The sequence below is a fragment of the Ovis canadensis genome, chromosome 18, assembly GCF_042477335.2.
Source record: "Ovis canadensis isolate MfBH-ARS-UI-01 breed Bighorn chromosome 18, ARS-UI_OviCan_v2, whole genome shotgun sequence".
In the NCBI taxonomy this organism is placed as follows: Eukaryota; Metazoa; Chordata; class Mammalia; order Artiodactyla; family Bovidae; genus Ovis; species Ovis canadensis.
This window is the reverse complement of record NC_091262.1, coordinates 42,139,302-42,162,634: the sequence shown is the minus strand read 5'-3', so window position 1 is coordinate 42,162,634 and position 23,333 is coordinate 42,139,302. Positions and strand designations below refer to the sequence as shown.

Genomic DNA, 23,333 nt, shown 5'->3' with positions numbered 1-23,333 from the left:
ATGTTTTTGCCTTTTTTTTTTTTTTCCTTTACTGTTTGAAATGTTTATTCATAGCATCTTGGACCAGGCATAATTAGGCCCTAAAGTTTCTGAACTCAAGACTTTGTTTTTTGGCTGAAAGTTAGCGGTTACGTTTATCAGTGAGTAAATTCTTGTAAGGAATTTAGTGTTCTCTCTTTAAGAAAACTTTTATGTGTACCTTTATTGCTCTACATAGATAAAGACCAATCTAAAGGTAAAACTTGATCTAAAGATTTAGAATAAAAGGCAAATTTTCGCATGATTTTTAAAATAGTCTTACACTGTTTACTTTCCTGGGACTTCTTTACGGGGAGGAGAGGCTTTGTTTCCATATTGTAGAGAATGTCACTGTGTTCCTGTAGTGTGCTCTCTGGCACTTTATATCCAAAAAGGATATTTCTCTTACGGAGAGAAATGTTTTCAGTGGATTGCCATAGGAAAATGATGCCTTAGAAAGAGTCATACTTTTCCTCATGAATTATGGTGTTGAGATTTTATGGCATATTAACAAGTATCACTAGTTAAACATTACATTTTGGTGACGTTTGCATTTTTAAATATTTGAGTAGAATGTCAGTTGAAAGCTTATTTTTCTAAAATGCTGTGTTTTGGGACCACCGTTAAATCTTATATAGAGAAAGGCCATAAAAGTTGGGGGAAATGAAATAATACTCAACCAACCAAGTCACATTTAATTTTCTAAGATGATTAAAATGCTTAATAAGAACCAGGCTGTGTATGTACTCAGTAGTTTACATGTGATATTTTTGTTTCCCCCACTTCTGTTTGAAAAAAAAATATGAATTTGCAGCTTGCTTTTCTTGCTTTTAGCATAATAATTTGTAGAACTCTAAGTCAGTATCTTTGATTCTATATTCTTTGTAATGATTGAATATTTTTCCATTCCATGAATAGGCTGCAGGTGGTTACTGATACACATTTAACTTGTTTCCAGGATTTTGTAATAAATAGCCTTATATTTTTCTGCATGTGTGTAGTATTACTGTGTGTCTCGTTGTTAAAAATGGAATTTCTGGATCAAAGGGTATGTATGTGCATTTAAAATTCTGATACATACCACTAATTCTTTCTCCAAAAAGGTTGTACCTAGGAAAAATACAGCAATTGTTGGTAACTTAACTTTAAAGGACATAAAACTTAAGTAAGTGAGACGAGAAAATATAGTCTCTGAATGGGGAGGATACCATAGAAAATGTCACATTTCCTAGAGTTGGTATATAAATGTTAATACAATTCCAAATAAAATTCCAGTGTGATATTCTAGAAAACTTAATGTGTTGATGAGAAAGTTTATCTGATAAAATAAATGGATAATAACTGTGAAAGTTAAGAAAAAGAAACCTTATTAGAAAATCTAATAAATTCAGAGTAATTTGAAGCAGTCTTTTAATTCAGGAGTAGACATTGGAATCGCAAAGTCCAGAAACATCTGTGTGTTTACAAGTTTTTTTAGTGATTATGGTTATCAGCATTTAATGTGTGTTAGCTATTGTTCTAAGTGCTTAATATGAATTAACTGATTTAATTCTCATAGTATCCCTATGAAGTGAGCACTGCTGTTATCCCCGGTTTATGGATGCGGAAATTGAAACAGATAGGTAACTTCCCCAAGTTCACCTAGCCTACAGGAAAGGAAATTGAGACTGTGATAGAAATAACGTTGTAGATTTCTGGAGAAAGGATGCATTAGTATAGGGTGCTGGGACTGTTGACTATCCTTTGAAAATACATGTTGTTTCTGCCCTTAGGCCATCCCCCTCCAAAAAAAAAAATCCGTTTGAAAAATATGCAGAGAAGGTAAATCATAAAACACTAGAAGAAAGTGTAGGAGGCTTAAAAAAACTCCTCAGTGGAAAAGGCTTCTCTGTGTATATTAACTTCAGTAATAAAGGAAAAGTTTTAATCTGTGGTATATATCTTAATTTGCAAACAGAATCAACAGTGTACCTGATGCAAATCATTCAAAAGTTGAAACCAGGAATTTGAGGGTAGTTCTGTCTCACCAAGGAATTGTTTAATTATGTGAGAAAATGACAGAAACAGTTAGAGACATTTCCATTGGTTGAATCATGGAGAGTCTGAAGGAAGTTTAGCGGCTTGTGGACTCAAGCTGTTCATGCCAGAGGAAACAATAAAATGTAGCATTGTTCTGTTACAGATTTTGCTGCGTAAAAGTTTCCATTTTGTCTCAGAATTTTTTTCCCACTGATTATTTCTAAAATTTTAGTGTACTTTAGTATGGAAATTATTTACGCCACTTAGTAGGAATTGATTTATTGTATCCTTAATAGCTGATCACTTGAAAGTTAAAAACTGTAGAATATAGCTAAATGAACAAAAATAATTACAAAATTACTCCCTGTAGATAGGAAATGTCTTGAGTGGCTGTTACGACATAGTTTTAGTTTTGGTACTTTGTGATTGGTGTGTATTTGCTTCGGGGAAGCACGTAGCTTTATGAAAATTCACTTGATTGTGTCTGTCAGTGTTTATTGAGCTTCACTGTGGTAATATTTTTCTGTACCTGTCAAGTTTGTATAATACTTTTTAAAATTTTTCTTTATTTGAAAGATAATTGCTTTATAAGATTTTTTTGTTTTGTTTTTTTTTATCAAACATCAACATGAATCAGCCATAGGTATACATATGTCCTGTTTTTAACTAGAAATGTTTTTATAGTATTTAAGGGAAAGATGTTTAATTTTCTATGTTAGTGTGTTTAACATTGTAGACGCTTATGGTTAGAATTGTCCTTTATATCCTTGGTTGATAATCCCTGACCACATTTACAGCTCTCCAGTTCATTTTAGGACAGTTCCATTAGATAGGTGCTTTTCAGATTGCGCAGTGCTGGCCCCACCCCAAGATTGTTCAGTAGCAGAAACTGCTCTGTGCTATTAGGAAAGACCCTTTTTTCTTTTGTTTCCTTTTTGAGAATGGTGACGATTTCATTTTAGGGACTTGAAAACTTTTATTTTGTATTTAAGAAAGACTGATGCTGTGTTTTGGTGACTGTCAGTAAGTGACAGAAGTCAGCCATCCACACCTACAAGTCATGCGGTTAAGACCCATCTGCAGTTGTCAAAAGCTGTGGGCTGGTAGATGGAGTCCCGTTTCCTGTTTGGTTTGAAGGAAAAAGATTACAGTAGTTTCACTTCTTTTCTTTTTTTCAATCCTGTTAACAATGTGCTGGCTCTGACTTTTACTTGCTCTTTAATCTTTTTTCTGTTAGAGACCAAATGTAAACTCAGTGTCATTCTAAGAATAGAACTGAGTATAAACAAGACAGCACTATGCTGCTAAGGAAAATGTCATTAAAAATAATAATTTTGGTGAAAAATTTGGAAATGTATATCCTATTTATTGATGGAGCTCTGACATGATAATAATTCAATCTAATGAAAGACCAGGAGTCTGACTGTAAATCTTAAGTGTGGTGCCACTGGTCCCTGGATGCCTAGCCACCACTCACTGCAGGCCCTGTGCGGTCACCCACTCAACATCCAACACTTACCGAGCCTCCTGGGGCTGGAGACTAGCTGTGGGACGAGCAGAGTTCTTTTTTTATTACTAGAGTTTTTGATGAAATGTTAAGATTGAAAGATAGTTTCTAGTATGATGTTTCTGAAATATTTGATTTGAACTTGCTTTGCATCTTTGAATTTTGGAAGGTAGTCTTGAAAAATCTTTTTAGCTTAACTTTTAAATCTTGTAGAAAGAGACATTAGAACAGTTCACCAAGTTTTGAATCTAAGATGGGCCTGTTTCAGTACAGTATTTCTAATACAAGTCAGCAATAAAAACAGGCCTTTTGCTGTTGGTGACCTAGAGTACTTCCTAATTTATTTATTGGAGACAAGAGTGGGTTCAAGTTGCTCCTTGATGGGCTAGCCAGGTGCTTGATTTCCATGCCTTCTCAAACAGATCCTTAGTAATAAGATGGGAAGCCTGATGGGCTGCCATCTATGGGGTTGCACAGAGTTGGACATGACTGAAGTGACTTAGCAGCAGCAGCAGTGACTACAAGGGTAGGGAAAATTTCATTTTATATCCTAGAAGTGGATGAAAATAGTGACTCAGAGCAGTGTTTTAACATGATAAAACCAATGTTGCCAAAATTTGTACTATAAAATACCATTTGAGATTTAATGTGTTAAATATTGAATCTCAGAAAGCCCTTAACTTTGGGATGTATCAGAAGACAGGTTTTCATTTGTGTGTAGGTGCATTTGGGTATATGATAGAACACCCTAACTCACTTGCGCTGGTAGCATGCTGGGAAATGAGTTGATTGATGAGTGGTCTCACTCATTCTAGCTTATCATGCCCAGAGGGAGCTGAAGACTGGAATGAATATTACTTGGATACTAGTTAGGAACATAAGATTAGCATATATCTGGTTTAGTTTAAAATTGTTTTTTTGATTATCTGAAATATTTTTTGTTTTTTAAAATAGTGTGCATCCCAAAGAGTGAAAGTTCATTTTATTTCTTGGCTGTTATAGGAATTTTCACTCTTTTCAAATTGTCATTAGTAATCTTTTGAATTTGTGCACAGTTTTGATAAGTGAATTAAACTTAATTTATGGTTGCTCTCTCAATTCAGTTCAATTCAGTTGCTCAGTCACGTCTGACTCTTTGCGACCCCATGAACCGCAGCACGCCAGGCCTTGCTGTCCATCACCAACTGCCAGAGTCCACCCAAACCTATGTCCATTGAGTCGGTGATGCCATCCAGCCATCTCATCCTCTGTCGTCCCCTTCTCTTCCTTCCCTCAATCCCTCCCAGCATCAGGGTCTTCAGATGAGTCAGCTCTTCGCATCAGGTGGCCAAAGTATTGGAGTTTCAGCTTCAGCATCAGTCCTTCCAGTGAACACCCAGGACTGATCTCCTTTAGGATGGACTGGTTGGATCTCCTTGCAGTCGAAGGGATTCTCAAGAGTCTTCTCCAATTCAGTACATAATGCTAAAATTTAGGAGGCCCTCAGTAATGACGTTCTCTTTTGTTAGTTCAGTGAGCATTCGTTGAGCACAGTTTGTTTTGGATCCCTGTCCTCTAAAGGCTTATAATTTCTAGTTGGTCTATATTGTCATAATCAGTTGTGAAATATATCATTTTTAAGATCAAAAGAATTTTGCATTTTTCTCTCTAAACACACTTGAGGTGTTACTGATACAATAGCATAGCTCTCTGGTGTGCTTTTTTGGTTGGGGAAGATCATGAAGTCCTATCTAGAGCCTGGACTTGGTGTAACACATGAGCTTTTGCATTTTCTTTTGTTAATTAAAAAAAATTTCAGTTCACTCTAGATACATTCGTGTATATATTGTATGCATGCATTTGGTGAAAGTCTGAATAGGACAAAAAGGTTAAGAATTACAAAGCAATTCTAATTTATTTATGTGTTGAATATACTGAAATGGAAAATGGACAGTAAGCTGTCTGTCACTGTTATGTTTAGGGTCTAGCCAGCTCTTAACAGTTTGGAGTTTTGAAACTGTTTTCTATATTCAGCAGGTATTTTCTGCTAGCCTAGTGTGTACCAGGCATTGTTGTAGGTGGTAGAAGTAGAGCAGTGAACACATTACTGTGCTGTACTTACGGGCCCTTTTAATGCTGTAAATGATGGTGGGCACCGGCATCCCCAGCAGGCCATTTCTGTCATAACCTGCTTTCTCCAGATATCACAAGAATCTTCCATAGTACTTATTTTCTAGTTTTCCTTTATAATTTTACCACTTACACATTCTGTAAACACTGTGGTTTTGCCTGTGAACTTTATACAGACAGAATCTTCCGGTGTGGATTCTGTTGTGTATGGCTTCTGTTGCTCAGCGTGGTGTCTGTTAGTTGATGGGTGTTGAGGGTGACTAGTTCATTAGCTTTCTTTGTAGTTGTGGATGAAATTCATAGTGTTCCTTTTTAGGGAGGACTTACTGCCAGATCAGCTTCTGGAAAAAGTAGTTTGAATTAGACTTCTGTGGGATTTTGGAGAAAAATGTGTCTTTACCGAAGGGCAAGAATTAGATAAGAATATTGGCTAGGCACAGTATACTTGCCTGTACTTTGGCTAGGACACAAAAAGTATGTGAAAAATAAGCTGCTTTTGGTGTTCACAGGATGTTACTTTGAAAAGTCAGTTTTAATTTTGAGGGCATTTTATGACTGAGGTCTTAAAATCCACTGAAGTGTATTTTTGTTAAGTATCCGTTCACCTCACACTGATTAGACCAGTAAAAGCCCTGATGGGGAGAAATATGTGCTTTGGCAAAAACAAGTAAACACAAGTGTACTTTTCAAAGTATAATCATAGGAAGTCTTTCCCAGTGGTGTCATGTAAAGGAACTTTGGAAGATTTATATGTTTTTCTTTTTTAAATAGTGATACATGTAGGGATATTTAATTAAACATATACCAACCCATATTTTGATACTGTATTTCCTGTATAGTCAGAAGACAGTGGCCATGGCAAGCAGCTTTACATTCTAGGCATAAATATGAGAAATGTGTATTAATAATAAATAAAAGCCTCCGCCTCCTAATACTGAGTGCTGTTTCCATGACAATACTGAGCTAGCTGTTTTATGTGCATTGTCTCATCTGATCTTAGCAATTGTTGTAGGCACTCCTAGGACTTCTGTTTTATAGGTGAGGAGTCTGAGGTTAACTTTACTGCTCTGGCTAATGGCATACTTGATTCTAGGCTTTGTAATTCACACATGCACGTGCTTTTATGGTCCTGTGTTGTAAGGAGTGTCAGGGAGAGGAGGAGGGAATGGTGTTAGGTGCATCGTGACTCACAGGAGTCGGACCAGAGGGTGGAAGAGAGGGTGCAGTGTGGTCAGACAGCAGGAGCTGCTCTGAGGGAAGGGTGTTTGCGCAACCCCAGCAGATTGTTGCTGGCCTGGAGGAAGGCAGGCCCAAATTGTCTGGCTTTTCAGGATAGGTCGGAAACCCAGATTTTATGTAAATTACTTTGACTTACATGTTGCCAGCTGACTTCATTTTTTTTTTTAATACTTTTTTATTGTGAAACTTAATATCTAGTAAAAGCACAGAAAGCACGTGTACATTAGTGAATTACCACAAAATGAACGCCCATGTAAACACCACCCAGGTCAGGGCATACAACATTGGGGGCTCCTCACCCTCGCCCCTACCTGACAGCATCCCTACCTGGCAGCATTATCCTGCCAACAGAGCTGCTGTCCTGACCCTAAAACCCCTGTGTTAGGCTCTTCCTGCCAACTGCATTCTTTCCCCAAGACAGGCACTGTTGTAAATTTATGTTTTAAAGATTCGTGTGTTGTGGCATTATGAATTCATTCATCTTCATATCTGTTTAGTATTCTATTGTGTGACTGAACTACAGTTTATTTTACTGTTGATGGACATTTGGGGTATTTTCTAATATGGTCTATTAAGAATAATGCTCCCATGAACACTTGCATAGCTCTCTTGGTGAACATGTGCACGTATTTCTCTAATATGTATTTAGGGATGGAATTGCTCCTGGATTGTTTAGTGTGTCTTCAATTTTAGTAGACAGTGTCTTTTCTAGAGAGATTATACCGGTTTATACTCATCACCATCAGTGAATGAGACTTTCTGTTGCTCTGCATTTTCACAAAGACTTGGTATTATCGGACACTTTTAGTCCTTCTGGCTGGTCTTTAGTAAATCTCACTGAAGTTTTCATTTTCTTTTTATTTTTTTGACTAGATGAAGTGGAGCAACTTTTCATGTTAATGGCCTGTTTGAGTCTTTTGCCTATTTTTCTTCTTACTAACTTGCTTCGTTTTTTATGTTTGGATAAAAGCTAGTTGATTATATTTGTTGAAGGTGTTTTTTCCCATATGGTGGCTCTCTTGATGGTCTTTTGATGAAGCACTTACTTTGCATGTGGTCCGAGTGTCGAGGCACAGAGAGAGACCAGCAGGGGACCAGAGAGGGATCTGTCTCCAGACCACACCTGCGCAGAGAGAGGTCAAGCAGTGTAAGAACTGAGAAGGTGGTTGTTGAGTAAGCTTGTGTGTTTGTCTCTGTATCCTGAGTTCAGGCTCTGGAATCTGCATCTTGAGTCCACCAGTTAACACTGTGTTCTCCTCTCATAGGGGAGAACAGCGTGGTCCCAGTGCGCACAGTCAGGGTGCTGGACACTCCACTTAGTGCCTGAAACAGGGGCACTATCCAGTTAGATGGCATTCTCAGTGGAGCCCGTCTTAATAGCAGGAAAGAGGCGTATGGGAATTACGATATTTCTGTGTGTACACTCACACGAACATCTACTTATTCTGTCTATTCGTGTGTGTATGTACTTGTTTATTTAATATGGGATGGAGGTTGGTTGAGCCCCAGACCTGTAAGATGTGCTGCGGTTCCAGAGGAAGTTCCTGAGTTGCTTTCGAAAATGTTTTTTACGATAACGCTGAGGAAGAGTTGCAGTCTTTATTCTGATGAATTAGGGATTAGAGATGAAGGACTATCCCTACTTCAGTGCGCCCAGTCCGGTTGGATTACCTGTCCAGCATGGTGAATGACCAATTAGCAAATTCCTTTTCACCTGAGCACCTCTTATCTCTCCAGTTGTTCCATCTGTATTGTCTACCATTTACATCCCGCTCCTCTAACACAAAGACATAGACACATGTGAACACGTGATGGGGCTTCCCAGATGGCGCTAGTGGTAAAGAACCCATCTGGCAAGACAGGAAACCTCAGAGATGCAGGTTTGATCCCTGGGTCGGGAAGATCACCTGGAGGAGGCATGGCCACCCACTTTAATGTTCTGATCTGGAGAATCCCCATGGACAGAGAAGACTGGTGGGGTACAGTCCATGGGGTCACTTGGCCCGCGCGCACACACAATATATACACGTACATACAAGATATATCACACCTCTCCTCCCTTCGTTGTTCTGTCCACTTGCTAGGTCGTATCCAACTCCTTGCTACCCCATGGACTGCAGTGCTCCAGACTGTCCTTCACTGTCTCCCAGAATTTGCTCAGATTTTTGTCCATTGAGTAGGTGATGCCATCCAACCACCTCATTCTGTCACCCCTTCTCCTTTTGCCATCAGTCTTTCCCAACATCAGGGTCTTTTCCATTGAGTCTTTTTTAAATGGCCCCAGTACATGTGCTCCTCCTAAAACTCCTCTGCATCTTAATTGCCTTTACAAGTAAAGACCAAACTTCATAATAAAATCAATACACTCCTACAGGGCTATTTGGCCCCTGCCTACTCCTCGAGCCTCACCTTGCATCTCCCCTACCCCGCCACCTTAGGCTCCGTTCTCAACCTGTACTGTCCTTTTGAGCAGGTACTGAACTGCTGCCTGTTTGTCTGTAGTTCTCTCATGGCTCTCATTCTTTCCTTTATGGTATTTAAGCCTGTGATAATAGTTGTGACATTTCTTAATCATTCGATTCTCCCATTAGACTTTAAGCTCCATAAGAACAAAGGTCACCTTGATGTGTCTCGTTATCGCCGAGCTTAACACAGTGTCGAGCATGTAATAAGCGTAGATATTGTGAAAGTATAATTTGGAAAGTGCTTTTGTACCCTAGGGCTATTGCACATACTGTTTTCTCCACCTGGAAGGAACGAGGGTCCCTCGTTCACCCAGCATTAGTGCCAATTCTTTTTTCTTTAAACAACTGATTATCAGCTTATTAAATAAGCCCATTTCAGCATCTGCAGTGACTTCATCCCTGACTCCTGGTCCAGTCCTGGTGGAGGTAGTCTACTTAATTATGTCTCAGAAGGACCTGCTGGTCTGAGTCTCTGGGAGCCTCTTCTGCAAGCCACCCCACATTTTAGGACCTTCGCCACCAGGTTTCCTTGTAGCTATTCTCAGGGTCTTGGTATGCACCCAAACTGGTCCTTCCAGTTTGAGGTGCTTTTCCTTTGTGTGTCTGGTCAGGTCAGTGTTGAGGCTGCTGAAGATAATTGTGATTTGATGAACTGCCACTCCTAGTCTGGCAGGTTCTTCCTGCATTTTAAAAAGCGAGGTCAAAGCTAGGCTTCCAGGCCACCTTGTTCCTCTGGGTGTGGCCTCGGCTGGGAGTGGCTGTTTCTCTGCTGGAGTGGCCAGATCTCTGCTGCCTCTGTGACCGTCTTCCTCACAGAGCCCTGGCCCTGCTCTTCTCCATGAGAGCCTTGCTCTGAGCCCAGAAAACACCCTGTGCTCCTCCTATCCTGTCCTGCACAACAGTGTGTTACCTCCTTGTCTGCTGCCTATTTGATTAGAATCTGATGCTGCTTCTAGACCAGGGTCACCGTTTTCTCTCTGGTGCTCATTACTACTCATAGACCAGGTTACATTTAGCCAAGAAACTCGCAGAAGTCACTGGTGCGTCTCCAGAACGGGTGACAGCTGCTGGAGGAGCCAGCCCGCTGAAGCGTGGCTTACCTGCTTGGCATCTTGTCGCAGGATTCTTGGTCAGGCCTTTCCTAGTTTCAGTAATTAACTTCTAGTCCCCTCAATTACCCCCACCCCATTTTTTTTAAGTGGAAAAATTTCAAGACCATACAAAAGTAAATGAGTATAATGAATCCCCACACTAGCATCACAGGCCTAGTTGTCAGTTATGGCCGTCTTGTTCCATCTATACGTCTATCCATTGTACCGTCTCTCCTCCATTATTTCAAAGCAAATACCAGACTTTTCTTTTCATCTCCTAATACTTAAATTTGTTCACTTGCTAAGTCCTGTCTGACTCTTTGCAACCCCATCGACTGCAGCACACCAGGCTTCCCTGTCCTTCACTATCTCCTGGAGTTTGCTCAGACTCGTGTCCATTGAGTTGATGATGCCATCCAACCATCTCATCCTACCCTCGCCTTCTCCTCCTGCCCTCAATCTTTCCCAGCATCAGGGTCTTTTCCAGTGAGTCAGCTTTTCGCATCAGGTGGCCAAAGCATTGAGTATGTATCTCTAAAAGATAACTCTTTCTGTTTAAAGATAGGGTTTTTTTTAATTATTATTTTTGACTGCACTGGGTCTTCATTACTGTGCGCACAGGCTTTCTCTCGTGGCAGTGGGCAGGCCACTCTCTGGTCTTGGTGTGCGGGCTTCTCATTGTGGTAGCTTCTCATCACAGAGCACAGGCTCTAGGGCGAGTGGGCTTTAGTAGTTGTAGCACTCAGGCTCAGTAGTTGTAATGTATGGGCTTAGTTGCCCTGAGGCATGTGGGATCTTCCTAGACCAAGGACTGTGTCCCTCACATTGCAGGGGATTTCCTATCCACTGTACCACCAGGGAATTCCCAAGAACCCTTTAAAAAAAATAACTTATATTTGTTACCACACTTAAAGAATAACTTCTGAATGAAAAAAATCCACCATTTAGTCAGTGTGCAGTTTTTTTGTCTGAAGTATCAATTTCCTCTTGAAACATATTTTTAAAAAATCCAGATCCAAGTAAACACCTCCCATTGTGGTTGGTGTGTCTCCTGTCTCTAAACTGTAAGACTCCCCCATCTGGCTCTGTTCTGCCCGCCTGTGGTGCAGTCTTACTGGTGAGGAACAGAATTGTTTGTCCTGTAGGATTTCTGGGTCTGCATTTTCCCTGTGGTAGTTACCATCAATTCTTCTGGCACTCAGCCTTCTTTGTGGTCCAACTCTCAACAGCAGTACATAATTACTGGAAAAATCATAGCTTTGACTATACAGACTATACCTTTGTCAGCAAAATGATGTTTCTGCTTCTTAATACCCTGTCTAGGTTTGTCATAGCTTTTCTTTCAAGGAACTAGCGTCTTTTAATTTCATGGCTGCAGGCACCATCCACAGTGATTTGGGATCCCAGGAGAATAAAATCTGTCACTGCTTCTACTTTTTTCCTTTCTGTTTGCCTTGAAGTGATTGGACTGGATGCCATGATCTTAGTTTTTTGAAGTTGAGTTTTTAAGGCAGCTTTTTTCACTGTCCTCTTTCACCCTCATCAGGAGGCTCTTTAGTTTTTCTTCTTTCTATCATTAGAATGGTATCATCTACATATCTGAGGTTGTTGATATTTCTTCCAGCGACATTGATTTCAGCTTGTGATTCTTGGTGTTATTTTAATTTGCATTTCTCTAATTATGAGTGAGTTTGAATATCTTTTCAAACCTTAATATCCTTTTTGTGAAATATCTTTTTCCCATTTTTAATTGAATTTTTGTTGTTCTCCTTGCAGTTTTGGATTTCTTTATATATTAGATATACTGGCTCATACTGGCTCTCACACTTGAGATACTGGCTCTCACACTTGGAAGTGTGAGAAGCTACCACACTTCCAAGTATGAGAGCCAGTGGCTCTAATATATAAAGAAATCCAAAACTGCAGGGAGAACAAAAGTTCAGTTAAAAAGTGGGAAAAAGATATTTCACAAAGAGGATATTAAGGTTTGAAACAATGTTCAGACTCAGTCATAATTAAAGAAATGAAAGTATTCATGTTTCTATTTTGGTCAGGCATACTTTAAAAATTTTTTGTGTACTTAAATTTATTTTATATCCCTTATGTATTGAGTTATTCTTAGAAAGCCTTTGCCTACACCATCATTAAAGAGGAATCCACTCAAGTTTTCTTCTAGTATGTCTCTCATTTCATTTTTTACATTTATATCTCTAAATTCATTGGAAGGTTATTCTTGTGCTTTGTGAAAAAAATATATGTTTTTTCCAAGTGACAGCCCAGATGTTCTGGCAGTGTTTATTAAAAAAAAATCTCTATCTCAGTGAGTTGAGACATTACCTTTTTCACATACTGATTTTCCATTTATTGGAAGGTAGGGCTTCCCAGGTGGCTCAGCTGGTAAAGCATCTGCCTGCAATGTGGAAGACTTGGGTTTGATCCCTGAGTCAGGAAGGTCCTCTGGAGAAGGAAATGGCAACCCACTCTAGTACTCTTGCCTGGAAATTTCTATGGATGGAGGAGCCTGGTAGGCTGTAGTCCATGGGGCTGCAGAGTCAAACACAACTGAGCAACTTCACTTTCTGTTTAAGAATTTTTCCATTATTCCAATGGTCTATTTACTCATGCCTCAGTGTTAAACCATTAACTGTGGATGCGCCTTATGTTGAGTCTTACTTCAGAGGCCATAACTTGATAGGGATAGTTTCCGCCAGTAGCTTTTTTTCTGCAGTGTTTTTTTTTTTTTTAAACCCATTATTAAACTTAAATGGAAACATGTTCTTATGTGTGGCTTCTTTTGTCCAGTATTGAGCAGCGTTTATCCATATTTACTTATGTGTATTAATCGCTCAGTTGTGTGTGACTCTTGCAACCCCATGTACTTTAGCCCGCCAGGCTCCTCTGTCCATGGGATTCTCCAGGCAAGAATACTGGGGTGGGTAGCCATGTCCTTCTCCAGGGGATCTTCCCAGCCCAGGGATAGAACCCGGGTCTCCTTCATTCACCGTCCAAGCCACCAGGGATTGTGCAGGTTGAATTTATTCGTTTCATGGCTGTACTATTCCGTTGACTGAACGTTGCATCATTGGTGGGCATCTAGATTATTGTACATTGTTTCTGGTTTTTGACTGTTAAAAATAGTGCTTTTGTGACATACTTATACATAAATTCTTGTGCATATATGGACATGTTTTTATTGATTGATCATCCAACATGCTTAGTTTTGCCAGTTTCCCAAATCCGTGATACCAGTTTGCATTTCCACCAGTGCTGAGTTCTGATTAGAGTGTTCATTACTGTTGTTTTTTTTCTTTTTAAGCTTCTTGTGTGGTTGTGTAGTAGCATTTAGTTGTGTTTTCAATTTGTATTACCCTGTTGAGTAAGGAAGTAAAGCACTTTTTCCACGTGTTTACTGACCATTTTGATGTCCTCTTGTTTGAAGTGCTCCCCTCAAGCCCCCAGTCCATCTTCTCTGTTAGGTGCTCTGTCTTTGTTGATAGAATTCTTTTGTGTTTTCTGGATGTGAATACTATATATATATACACATACACACACACACGTATGTATGTGTGTGTGTGTATGTATATATATATTAGATATATGCAGATTATTTTTCTACATTTAAAACTTGGCTTATTAAGCTCTTATATTTGAAACAAGCTTAGCGAAGCAGGAGAAAAAGGCACTATGCCTTTAAGAGCCCCAACTGGCTACAGCTAAAAAGTAATATAGATTTGCCCTGGAAATAGGAGCATAAGGTTATAAAAAGATTGTAAGCAGTGGATGAAGCATTTACTGGAATGGAAGTCCGGCTTGATGAAGGAGTTTCTTGATGGCAGGATGTTTCTGATAGGGGACCACTGACACAGAAGAGAAGGCCCAGAGGCTCCACAAGCTGCAGTCTGAGGTAAAATAAAACTTCGCAGGTTGCTTTAAAAGCCCAGTTTTCTGTGAAAACAAATATGCTGCTTCTCTGTTGTGTATGGAAGAAGTCGTAAGCTACCCAGTGGCTGTCATTCTGACCCGTGCATTTACTTCTTCTCCCTGAACCTGATCTGTTGCTGCTTCCACCTTAGTTTTAGTGAGATGTCTGGCCCAGGGGAGTGAGCCTGCATGAGGCTCAGCAGCTGAGACCTTACCTCAGACACTGTGATTTGTGTAGTTTGAGGATTGAGGTGAAGTAAGGAGGCTGATTTTAAAGAAGTGACCTTTTAAAGAAATGTGTAGTGTATACATTTGTACATATTTGCTATTTATCATTAAGTGCTTTGTTAGAAAAGCAGCATGGTTTTTCATACATTTTATTATTTAGAAATTGAAAAGATTTTCTGAAATCTTTTTTTTTGAAAATCAAATAGTGGTTTAGTGAGGAGAATGAATAATAAGAAACTCCACAAAACTGATACATTAATTACCCATTCAGGTTCCTTCAGTGAGTTGATTATTTTCTTTATTTTATCATCTAAAGGAAGAATGATTTTGGTTTTGTTAGGAATTTGATGAATTTGCCTATATATGATAGTTCAGAATGTGACTTCTTAGATGTTCTGCTCAAAGCAGATGTAATCAAGATGACATTTTTTTGGTACCAGCAATCTTCAGCTCCTTAACTCTTGTCATTATCATTCCTCTTTCCTCTTTTTTTTTTTTTGGCTCTGTGAAGATAATATAACTACAGTGGTTTATAACTTCATGTTTCAAGTGTTTAGCTGCAGATTCTTTTACATTATAGGTTACTATGAGCCATTGCAGATCCTGCTATTGCAGTTCCCTGTACTATACAGTAGGTCCTTGTTTATTTTATATATAATGGTATGTCTCTTTTAATCCCTGTATATATGCCCAAGAGTGGGGTTGCAGGATCATGCGGTAGCTCTGTTTTTTAGGGTGATGTATGTTTGTTAAATTTTTATTAGAGTATAATTGCTTTACAATGTGTTACTTTCTGTTGTATAGCACAGTGTCTCAGCTAGACAGACACATATATCCCTTTTTTGGATTTCCTTCCCATTTAAGTCACCACAGAGCATTGAGTAGAGTTCCCTGTGCTATATAATGGATTCTCATTAGTTATCTACTTTATATCAATCTACATAGTATCAATAGTGTATCTATGTCAGTCCTAATCCCCCACTTCGTCCCACCCCCACCCCCCTTTGCTGTGCATAGGTTTGGTTTCTATATCTTTGTTTCTGTTTCTGCTTTGTGAGTAAATTAATTCGGATCATTTTTCTAGATTGGGCATACAAGTCATACTATATGATGTTTGTTTTTCTCTGACCTCACTGTATGACAGTCTGGGTTTATGCAAGTATCTCCCTCTCACAATTATTGTTTGTAGATTTTTTTGATGATGGCCATTCTGACAGGTGTGAGGTGATACCTCATTGTAGTTTTGATTTGCATTTCTCTTAACAATTAGTGAGGTTGAGCATCTTTTCATGTGTCTGTTGCCCATCTGTATGTCTTTGGAGAAATGCCTGTTTAGGTCTTCTGCCTGTTTTTGGATTGGATTTTTTTTTTTTTTTTAATATTGAGTTGCATGAGTTGTTTGTATGTTTTAGAAATTAAGCCCTTGTACATTCTTTCTCAGTTTGTAAGTTGTCTCTCTTTGTTTAAGGAAAAACTTATAAATTTTGAGTTAATGTTAGAGAAAAGTTGTAAAAATACTAGAGTTGTATCTTTCATTCTACTCACCCTCCATTTCCCATAACTGTAACTGGAGAACATCTATCAAGGATAAGAAGTTTACATCAATCCAATAATAACTAAATGACAGACCGCATTTGAACTTTATTAGTTCATTCTTTTTCTCTTCCAGGATTCCACTTTGCGTTTAGTTGTTACTTCTTTTTGATGTCTTTGAATCTGTAACAGATCCTCAGTTTTCCCTCAGTTAATGACTTTTTGGAAAGAACTGATTATTTTTTAGACTGCCCTTTAGTTTGGTTTTGCTTCCCTGGTAACTCAGTTGGTAAAGAATCCCCCTGCAATGCAGGAGACCCTGGTTCTATTCCTGGGTTGGGAAGATCCCCTGGAGAGGGGATAGGCTACTCACTCCAGTATTCTTGGGCTTCCCTAGTGGCTCAGCTGGTAAAGAAGCCCTCTACATTGTGGGAGACCTGGGTTCAATCCCAGATTGGGAAGATCCCCTGGAGAAGGGAAATGGCTACCCTCTCCAGTATTCTGGCCTGGAGAATTCCTTAGGCTGTATAGTCCACGGGGTCACAAAGAGTTGGACACAACTGAGTGACTTTAATGTTCTTAGGTTTCTGTTGTGTTTTCATCACTGGGATGAGACTATTTTTGGCAAGAATAGTATAAAATGCTTGATATCATGTTGTACACCATGCCAAGGAGTTCATAATGTGATATATCTTACTGTTGGTAATGTTTACTTTGGTTACGATGATGTTCTCTCCTGGAAAGCTATTATATTTCTAATTTATAAATATTTTGGAGGAGAGGGTTTGAGGCTGTGCTAGTCATGTTAATCCTCAAGCACTCACCCACCAGTTTTATCCTCTCTGGGTGATCTTCATCTGCAGCAATTGGTGGAGTTTGCTTGAAGGTAATTCTCTAGCCCCCTTTCCTTCCACATTTTTTTTTTTCTTTCTTTCTTTTTTTTTTCACATTTGTTAATTGAAGTTCCATTATTAACAAAGAGCTGTCCCTTTCCCATTTTCATATTTGATTATATCATATGGGATTCATGGGTTATTTTATGGGTTAAAAATCAATTGTTATCATTATTTTATTGCTCGTTAATTCCAAATTTGTCCTCTCGAAACTCTTTCCTGCTGATTCCTGTGTTCTCTTGACAAATTCCCATAACTTTTTGAGCAGTCCTTTCATTTCTAATGTTGCATGATACTCCAGGTTTATCCTGAATTTTCTCTGACCCAACCCTGCAGCCAACCCCTTCTCTAAGAAATTCTAGTTTGTTTTATTAAAGACCAGTATGTGCTAGCCGTGCTCATTGCTGTTGGGCTTTTTGTGCTGCTAGGCTCTCAGCAGACAGCTGGGAAGTAGGGGGGTGTGTGGCTCTATAGGACTCTGTTTCTCTGTACCTGTCTACATGTGTATTTAAACCATGGGTTTATACTGATACTTCAGAGTCTGGTCTCACATCATACAGTTCAATTTATTCTCCCTCCTTTTCTTATTTATAGCAATAGAAACCCACCTCTCATTATCTTCAGTGCATTTATTCACTCCTAGTGACACAAAGCAGTATACTTTTTTTACTCATCCCTCCCTGTAGGACTTGAGTGTGTGGAGGATAATGTACCATAAAGCAGGACTGGTGCACAGAGAACACTCAGAAATACCAGTCCCCCATCTCTGCGGCCCCTTTCCCTTCCCTTTCTATCTGGAAAAAGTTTGAAAGGTCTTTTATCCATCTTCAGTCACTAGAAAATGTCAACCTAAGACGTTTTATTGCTAATAACTGGAAAGCAGTGATTTTGGGGGAGTGTCTGTAACTATCCCTTCGTGTTCCTATAATGGTTAATGGTGACTTACTTAGCTGATATTCTTTCACTTGGATCTCAAGACAGCAGCAAATAGGCAATTTATCTGTAAACTTACTTAAACTTTGATCAACCAAAAAAATTCTAGGTCCACTTACATCTTTTTTCTAGCTCTCAATATTTTTTAATCATATCCATCTCATCAAACAGTATCTGATGTCTCCTAAATTCTCAGCCAAGGAGTATACACAGCAAAGTATTAGAAAATTTAGCTGGAGTTGGAATAGCAGAGCGTTGGTTGCTTCGTTACTTTCACTTGAGGCTGAGAGGTTCAGTTGAGGTTCAGTTGCTGTGGGTTACTTGGATCGTTATTTTTAGTTCTTATGCTTTAGCCAGTTCTTATCTTGTGTTTGTGAGATTTGCTGAATTCTTGATGCTCTTCATTTGACTTCAGATGTATCTTTTTTATTATCTCTTAAACAGGACATCTCTGTTTTGAAAGTTTGTATAACAGCCCTTCAGATCAATCCAAATGTATATTTTCCCCACTTTTTAGCACATACTCTAGTCTCTTTTTACTTCATTTGTGTAGCAATGATCACATTTGAAATTAAATGTTTAACTGAAGGTCAAAGGGGCTTCCCTGGTGGCTCAGCAGTAAAGAACCTGCATGCAGGGTAGGAGACACGGGTTCCATCCCTGGTACGAGAAGATCCCTTGGAGGAGGGCCTGGCTACCCACTCCAGTGTGCTTGCCTGGAAAATTCCAAGGACAGAGGAACCTGGCAGGCTACAGTCCATGGGGTCACAAAGAGTTGGACTCGACTGAACAACAACAAGAAAAGGTCAAAGAGGGATGGGGGCATCTGTTTTATTCACTAAAACTTAGGCTGTACTTCATAAGTTTCTGGCTCACCTTATCTCAATAGGTGATCTTGCTTTCTATTTTTGTTTTGGATGGAAGGCAAAAAAAAAAGAGACAGAAACCCAGAACTTCATAGGGGAGGAAAATTCAGAAACAGTTGAGTGCAGCAGCTCTGCTCAGAGAAGAAAAAGCCCAGCAGGAGCCACCGGAGTGCGACTGCTCTGTTTACTGCCTGGTTTTCCTATTGAGGACCACGGTCGTCAGCAAAGAAAGCTCAGTGTGCTTTATTTAAGAGATGGCCCTGAATAATCTATTTTAAATACATGTTTGATATGTAAAGGTCCAACAGTTTAAAAATACATGAAAATTGTGTTCTTTTATGATATCTTGACTTTCCTGTTTTGTCATCTTTTCTGGACAGCTGTTCAGTCTCTCAGCTGTGTCCAACTCTTTGCGACCCCACGGACTGCAGCACTCCAGACTTCCCTGTCCTTCACTATCAAGTGACATTGTTGTGTGAGTTCCTTGCTGGCTGTTCCTTCTCAAGTCCCTGTGGTTCTTCCTTTTTCCCCTTAGAGTACTCATGTTGCACAGGGCCAGCTTAGTGCTTTGGTAATTGGAGCTTTCCCCTTGGGTTCAGAACTACTTTGTAGATTACTCCTAGATTCTTATCTAGGCCAGATCTCCTGTATCCACCAGCCTACTGCCTATCTCTCTGCTTCAGTATTCCACAGGCACCTCAACTTAAAGGCGACTAAAACTGAATTCGTCATCTCTTCTGCTGGTTTTTTCATGCAGCTGTCCAATTCAGAAGCCTCTCACCATCATCTTTAGCTCCTCTTCCTTCACTTCCACTTTCTAATTGGTCTCCCTGCCTCAACTCTGTCTTCCATGTCACAGTGTCAGAATGGCTCCTTAGTATCTTTCCACTGAGTTCACTGTTGCTAGCCTGACATTACAAGGCCTTTGGTGTCCTGCTTCAGGGGCTCTTTTACCCGCATGACAGCAGCGCTGTGTGCAGCAGCAGTAGCCTGTTGACATGCTGATTCCTCTCTGGAACCATCTTTCCCCACTTCCTTTCCTGGTCATCCTTCAAGCCTAAACTCAAATGTTGCTTTCTTGGGGACTCAGTCTCCTATCTTCTCAGCAGGCCTTGTCCTCTCCACCTGCTGTGGCACTCGTATGCACCATTTATCTAGTGTTCTAAACCTTCTCCTTGAGCCCCTCAGGAAGAGAGGGTTCTATTCTTGACCTCCGTAGCACTTAGCATCAAAGTCTGGATTGAATAAATGAATGGATTGTTTTAAAATTACAGCCATAAGGAGGTAGGTTTTGACTGGTTGTATGTCTACTTAATGTTAAGGAGTTAAGACTTTTCCTATATTTGGGGAACACTGACTTTTAATTTAGTCCATCCTGGATTTGGTCTTCTCCCAGATATAGGTTGTCATGATCTGTGGCTCAAATCATGAACTCCTTATTGCAAAATTTAGACTTAAATTGAAGAGAGTAGGGAAAACCACTGGACCAGTCAGGTATGACCTAAATCAAATCCGTTATGATTATACAGTGGAAGTGACAAATAGACTCAAGGGGTTAGATCTGATAGACAGAGTGCCTAAAGAACTTTGGACAGAGATTTGTGACATTGTATAGAAGGCAGTGATCAAAACCATCCCCAAGAAAAAGAAATGCAAAAAAGGCAAAATGGTTGTCTGAGAAGGCCTTACAAATAGCCAAGAAAAGAAGAGACGCAAAAGGCAAAGGCGAAAGGGAAAGATATACCCATCTGAATGCAGAGTTCCATAGAATAGCCAGGAGAGATAAGAAAGCCTTCCTATGTGAACAATGCAAAGAAATAGAAGAAAACAATAGAATGGGAAAGACTAGAGATCTCTTAAGAAAATTAGAGATACTCAGGGAACATTCATGCAACGATGGGCACAATAAAGGATGGAGATGGTATGGACCTAACAAAAGCAGAAGTTATTAAGAAGTGGTGAACACATAGAAGAACTATACAAAAAAGATCTTAATGACCCAGATAACCACGATGGTGTGCTCACTCACCTAGAACCAGACGTCCTGGAGTGCGAAGTCAAGTGGGCCTTAAGAAACCTCACTATGAACAAAGCGAGTGAAGGTGATGAAATTCCAGTTGAGCTATTTCAGATCCTAAAAGATGACGCTGTTACAGTGCTACACTCAATGTGCCAGCAAATTTGGAAAACTCAGCAGTCACAACAGTACTGGAAAAGGTCAGTTTTCTTTCCAGTCCCAAAGAAGGGCAATACCAAAGAATGTTCAAACTAACACAGTTGCACTCATTTCACATGCTAGGAAAAGTAAAGCTAAAAGGTAAAGCTGAAAATCCTTCAAGCTAGGCTTCAGTAGTACGTGAACCGAGAACTTCCAGATATACAAGCTGGATTTAGAAAAGGCAGAGGAATCAAACCAGAGATCAAATTGCCAACATCTGTTGGATCATAGAAAAAGCCAGTGAATTCCAGAAGAACATCTACTTCTGTTTCATTGACTATGCTAAAACCTTTGACTGTGTAGATTGCAACAAACTGGAAAATTCTTCAAGAGATGGGAATACTAGACCACCTGACCTGCCTCCTGAGAAACCTGTATGCAAGTCAAGAAGCAACATTTAGAGATGGACAAAGAACTGGTTCCAAATTGGGAAAGGGGTATATCAAGGCTGTATATTGTCACCCTGCTTATGTACCTTATAGCAGAGTACATCATGTGAAATGTGAGACTGGATGAAGCTCAGGCTGGAATCAAGATTGCCAGGAGAAATATCAATAACTTCAGATATGCAGATGACACCACCCTTATGGCAGAAAGCAAAGAGGAACTAAAGAGCCTCTTGATGAAGGTGAAAGAGGGGAGTGAAAAAGCTGGCTTAAAACTAAACATTCAAAAAACTAAGATGGCATCCAGTCCCATCACTTCATGGCAAATAGATGGGGAAACAATGGAAACAGCAACAGACTTTATTTTCTTCGGCTCTGAAATCACTGCGGATGGTGATTGTAGCCATGAAGCTAAGAGACACTTCCTCCTTGGAAGAAAAGCTATGATAAACCTAGACAGTGTGTTAAAAAGCAGAGACATTGCTTTACCAAGAGGTCTGTTTACCAAGAGGTCTGTATAGTCAAAGATACAGTTTTTAAAGTAGTCAAGTATGGATGTGAGAGTTGGACCATAAAGAAGGCAGAGAGCTTAAGAATTGATGCTTTTGAACTTTGGTATTGGAGAAGACTTGAGAGTACCTTGGATGACAAGGAGATCAAACCAGTCCATCCTAAAGGAAATCAACTCTGAATATTCATCGGAAGGACTGATTGCTGAAGCTCCCAATACTCTGGCTACCTGATGTGAAGAGCTGACTCATTGGAAAAGACCCTGATACTGGGAAGGATTGAAGGCAGAAGGAGAAGGGGCCGACAGAGGATAAGATGGTTGGATGGCATCACTGACTTGATGGACATGAGTTTGAGCATCCTCTGGGAGTTGGTGAAGGACAGGGAAGCCTGGTGTACTGCAGTCCTTAGGATCGCAGAGTCAGACACGACTTAGTGATTGACCAACAACAGATACAGGTTCTCCTGTCCATTCTTGTAACTTCCTGTCTTTCCACCACTTGGAATCTGCTGAAAGGACAGTGAAGCTGCCTAAAATTAGGATCTGAAGTTTTGGCAGGGAGCCCTTCACAGTTGGTAATCTGAGTAGTATCTTTGCCAGCTGGAGCTTAGAACAAAGACACCAAACAAACTCTTTGCACTTTCTGAAATGCAGCTTTTTGCTCCTTCAGAAATTGGGATTCTGGTCAGTGGATGCTGATTTTAAAGTTGTGTGTAGAACTCAGCCCAGTGGCCAAGAGTGTCGCTGTTCTTGATGCCCACACTGGTTACCTAATTAATGAATTTGCAGCCTGTTTGGAATTGGAATTACAGTCTAGTAGGATTTTGGAGCTAGACAGGGCTTTCTCCTTGAGTTGATGTATCCCATTCCTTAAATGGGGAACACTAAAGTTACTTACATATTTAATGGCAGACTTGGGCTCTGATCTTGGTGTTCGTGGCCTCTTCAGTTTCTGTTGAACAGCATATTTCAGAATTACAGGGGTGATAGTGCTGGAATCATTCTTATTGGAGCAACACTTTGTTACTTGTGGTCTCCCCACAAGCCTGAATATTTGGGGAATGAGACTTTACCAGAAAATCCTTGTGCAACTTACACAATTATGCGGGTTTTTTTTTTTCCAGTAAGAAAAATGATGAGTTGTAAGCAATTTTATAATAAGGATGATGTTTTTAAATTACTTGAGTAAGTAGTAGATGAACTTAGCAGAACACTATTAAGTGAGAAGTGCTCACAGTGAAAATAAATTTTCCTGCCTGCCTGCCCCAGTTTCTTTTTCTCTACCCCAGAGGAGAAAATCCTGGAGTGGAGAAAATCCCCTTCCTTCTTTTTCTAAAGTATCAAAATTTCTGAAGTACCAAATTTAATAGTACTAAAAATGCTTTATTTCCGTTTT

At 39.7% G+C, this 23,333-nt stretch overlaps 1 protein-coding gene across 6 annotated transcripts in view; it reads left to right on the top strand.

Annotated features, from left to right (window-relative positions):
• Nucleotides 1-23,333, top strand: part of TJP1 (tight junction protein 1) — a 113,263-nt gene that overhangs the window by 1,357 nt on the left and 88,573 nt on the right. The window lies entirely within an intron of this gene.